Source organism: Oratosquilla oratoria, chromosome 22, assembly GCF_046742065.1.
Source record: "Oratosquilla oratoria isolate Oo_2021 chromosome 22, ASM4674206v1, whole genome shotgun sequence".
In the NCBI taxonomy this organism is placed as follows: Eukaryota; Metazoa; Arthropoda; class Malacostraca; order Stomatopoda; family Squillidae; genus Oratosquilla; species Oratosquilla oratoria.
The window spans coordinates 53055606-53060605 of NC_134798.1; positions in this window are offsets into that span (position 1 = coordinate 53055606).

Genomic DNA, 5000 nt, shown 5'->3' on the forward strand with positions numbered 1-5000 from the left:
GTCTCTTCCCTCTTCCTTTTAAGTTTTGATTTTTGATATTTCACTATTGTCGGACAAAAAATAAATAAAAAGATAAATAAAAAAAAGAATTAATGAAAAAAATAAAATAAAAATAAAAATATATAAAACAAATGAAATAAAATGAAATGAAATTACATCCAGACCTCTTTTAGTTTATCTATGCCTGCTCAAGTGGCCCAAGTGAATAGAAAAATAATAAAAAATTAATGAATATAAATGAATAAATAAATAAAATAAAAATAGAGCCAGGCCCTTTTTAGTTTATCTATGCCTGCTCAAGTGGCCAGGTAGATAAAAATTATAATAAAAAAATAATAATAATGATAAAATAAAATAAAAAACAAACAAATAAAATAATATAAGATAAAATTAGAATAGTTTATCTGTGCCTGCTTCAAGTGGTCCTAAGTGAATAAAAAATAAGTAAAAAAAAAAAATAATAATAATAATATAAAAAAAATAGATCCAGACCCCTTTTAGTTTATCTGTGCCTGCTTCAAGTGCCCCTAAGTAAAATAAAAAAATGTATTAAAAAAAAAATAATAAATAAATAAATGAAAAATAAAAGATAAAATAAAATAAAATAAAATAAAATAAAATAAAAATAGATCCAGTCCCCTATTAGTTTACCTGTGCCTGCTTCAAGTGGCCCCAAGTAAATAGAAAAATAATAACAAAAAATAAATAAATAAATAAAAAATAAAAATAAAAGATAAAAAAATTAATAATGAATCAAATAGAAATAGATCCAGTCCCCTTTCAGTTTATCTGTGCCTACTTCAAGTGCCCCCATGCAAATAAATAAATAAATAGATAAATAAAATAAATAAATAAATAAAAGATAAAGAATAAAAGATAAAAGATAAAAAAATAAAATAAAGAAATAAAAAATAAAAATAAAAGATAGAAAAATAAGATAAAATAAGATAAAATAAAAATAGATCCAGACCCCTTTTAGTTTATCTGTGCCTGCCTCAAGTGCCCCCAAGTAATACGCAGGATTTGCAAAACAAAAATGGCCGATAATGGTCGCAGGACAGAAAACTATTTTGGATTTGGGGGGGGAAGGGGGAGAGGGGGTTTGGTTAAGAGCGTTGTGGTGCGGTATGGGTGAGGGGGGAGGGGTGGGAGGTATTGGGGAAAGATATTTTTTAACCTGAATTTCATTTACAGAAATGCATAATGCAGGAGTGCCCAGTTAGATTCTTAGTGTTAGCGACAAAAAAAAAAAAAAAACACAAACACACATACACACACACACGCACACACACACACAATTTCCTCCTATTTTATTCCTTCTCTCCTTTCACTCTATTTGTCCCTCTTTCTTTACCTCTTCCTCTTCCCCTTCGCCTTCCTCCTCTCCTCCTCCTCCTCTCCTTCCTCCTCCTCTTCTTCGTCGTCATCTTCATTGTTGTCTTCGTCATCGTCATATTCTTCCTCCTCCTCGTTGTCATTTTCGTTGTTCGTCCTCCTCCTCCTCCTCCTCGTCGTCGTCGTCATCTCCATTGTTGTAGTCTTCATTGTTGTAGACTTCGTCTTCGTCCTCGTACTCCTCCTCCTCCTCCTCCTCCTCCTCCTCCTCTTGCCCGTCCTCCTAAACCTCTTCCTCGTCATCTTTGCCCTTGAACGTCTTCCTCCTCCTCTTTTACCTCTTCCTCCTCCTCCTCCTCCTCTTCTCTGTGCTCTTCTCTCATAAAAATTTATACACGTCCTTGTCGTCTTCGTCTTTGTCTTCGTCCTCGTCTTCCTCCTCCTCCTCCTCCTCCACCACCTCCTCCTCCTCCTCCTCCTCCTCCCCCTTCACCACCTCCTCCTCCTCCTCCTCCTCCTCCTCTTCCCAATGCTCTCCTCTACACGTCTTTGTGGTCTTAGTGTTCCCCCTCTTCCTCCTCCTCCTCCCCTTTCTCCTCCTCTTCCTCTCTATACTCTTCTCTCATAATAACTGATACACGCCCTTGTCGTCTTCGCCTTCGTCCTCCTCTTGCTTCACCGCCTCCTTCTCCTCCTCCTCTTCTCTATGCTCTTCTCTCATAAAAATTGATACACGTCCTTGTCGTCTTCGTCTTCCTCGTTCTCCTTCACCTTTTCCTCCCCCTTCACATCCTCCTCCTCCTCCTCCTCCTCCTCCTCCTCCTCCTCCTCCTCTTCCCTATGCTCTTCCCTCACAATAATTGATACGCGACAGGGCGTCCCAGGGTTCCCTACTACCTCGTCCCTGACCTAAATCTAGGTGTCCTATTTCTAGGTGTCCTATTTCTAGGTGTCCTATTTCTAGGCGTCCTATTTCTAGGCGTCCTATTTCTAGGCATCCTATTTTTAGGTGTCCTATTTCTAGGCGTCCTATTTCTAGGCATCCTATTTCTAGGCATCCTATTTCTAGGTATCCTTTTTCTAGGCATCCTATTTCCAGGTATCATATTTCTAGTCGTCCTATTTCCAGCTGTCCTATTTCTAGGCGTCCTATTTCTAGGTATCCTATTTCTAGGTATCCTATTTCTAGGCGTCATATTTCCAGCTGTCCTATTTCTAGGCGTCCTATTTCTAGGTATCCTATTTCTAGGTATTCTATTTATAGGCGTCCTATTTCCAGTTATCCTATTTCTAGGCGTCTTATTTCTAGGTGTTCTATTTCTGCTTGTCCTGTTTCTAGTTTCACCATTGACATTCATAGAAAAATCATCATTCACCTTACTACCACACTGTTCATACTCGGAAAAATAAATGAATAAATAACTGAATAAATAGATCAATACATTAATACATACATACATTGATAAAGTGTGTCAGTTTATCCCAACTCTTCACACTCGAATGAATAAATAAATAAATGAATAAATAGATAAATAAATCAATAAATAAATAAATAAAATGATAAATACATAAATATATATACGAGGGTTACATAGACAAAGTTCTGACTCCTAATTTTACCTAATATTCATGGAAATCAATAAAAATAAATCCTAATCAACAAATAAATTAATAAATGAATAAGCGAATATATAATTAAATCAATACATGTATACACTGATAAACTTCACACCATATATATTTCAAAATCAGAAACATTAATAAAGATAAATATACAAAAAAATAAATTAATAAATAAATTAATGAATAAATGAATAAATACATAGACAAACCTTAATCCTATTTTTACTTCACACTCGAGAAAATAAATAAAAAATAGGTAAATAGATAAAAAGTAATATAATAAATATAGATTTGTCCCTTCAGGCATGATATGATCTTTTACTCCCAAAAATAGAGAGCCAGAGCGTGAGAGAATGAGAGCGGGAGAGAGTGAGAGCGGGAGAGAGTGAGAGTGTGAGAGAGCGAGAGCGGGAGAGTTTGAGAGCGGGCGAGTTTGAGAGCGGGAGAGAGTGAGACGGGGAGAGAGAGCAAGAGCGGGAGAGAGTGAGAGCGGGAGAGAGCGGGAGAGAGTGAGAGCGGGAGAGAGTGAGAGCGGGAGAGAGAGAGAGCGGGAGAGCGGGAGAGAGCGAGAGCGGGAGAGCGGGAGAGAGAGCAAGAGCGGGAGAGAGAGCAAGAGCGGGAGAGAGAGCAAGAGCGGGAGAGAGAGCAAGAGCGGGAGAGTGAGAGCAAGAGCGGGTGAGAGAGCGACAGCGGGAGAGAGAGCGACAGCGGGAGAGAGAGCGACAGAGGGAGAGAGAGCAAGAGCGGGAGAGAGAGCAAGAGCGGGAGAGAGAACAAGAGCGAGAGAGAGAGCAAGAGCGGGAGAGAGAGAGCAAGAGCGGGTGAGAGAGCGACAGCGGGAGAGAGAGCGACAGCGGGAGAGAGAGCGACAGAGGGAGAGAGAGCAAGAGCGGGAGAGAGAGCAAGAGCGTGAGAATGAGATTGTGAGAGAACGAGAGCGGGAGAGAGAGAGAGAGAGAGAGAGAGCGAGAGCGGGAGAGAGAGAGAGAGAGCGAGAGCGGAAGAGAGCAAGAGCGGGAGAATGAGACCGTGAGAGAGTGAGAGCAGAAGAGAGTGAGAGCAGAAGAGAACGAGAGCAGAAGAGAACGAGAGCAGAAGAGAACGAGAGCAGAAGAGAGCGAGAGCAGAAGAGAGCGAGACCGTGAGAGAACGAGTCCGTGAGAGAGCGAGACCGTGAGAGAGCGAGAACGAGAGCAGAAGAGAGCGAGAGCAGAAAAGAGCGAGAGCAGAAAAGAGCGAGAGCAGAAAAGAGCGAGAGCGGAAGAAAGCGAGAGCGAAAGAGAGCGAGAGCGAAAGAGAGCGAGAGCGAAAGAGAGCGAGAGCGAAAGAGAGCGAGAGCGAAAGAGAGCGAGAGCGAAAGAGAGCGAGAGCGAAAGAGAGCGAGAGCGAAAGAGAGCGAGAGCGGAAGAGAGCGTGACCAGCTTAACCAAGTCATGTCTAGACAACATTAATCCCTTTAGTTAATCCCCAAAGATGCAGAAAATATTTCAACGTAACAGAATAAATTCAACAAATAGAATTCACCATAAAAAAAGACATTTAATTACCTTGTTAGAAGAGGTGATTATCTTCTTAATTATTTATATTATTATTGTGGTTATTTAATTATCAATTCATTTGAATCATCTTAAACAACATCCAGATAAGACATTTCCTTACCTCGCCAGTCGAACTGCATATTAATTGATTATTAAGTATTCTTATTATTCATATTATAGTTATTTAATTATCAATATTATTAATTATTTATATCATCATAGTTATCTAAGTATCAATTAATCAAATTTTTATCATTTATTGTTATGATTATTTGATTATTAATTAATTTTAATTGTTTTGAATGATAACATTACCAAGACAATTTAAGACAATGTAGGTTAGTATAAGGGTTGTATTGTACCGCTACGGGATAGACGTACTCTGCAGAGGTCTATTAAGACACATATTTGTAATTATCGGACCTTCTCAAAGATAGCACAAGATCAGTCGCCGGTTGTCGAATCTCCTCGTTTGAATTACTGAAGGAAATATAAAACTGATCT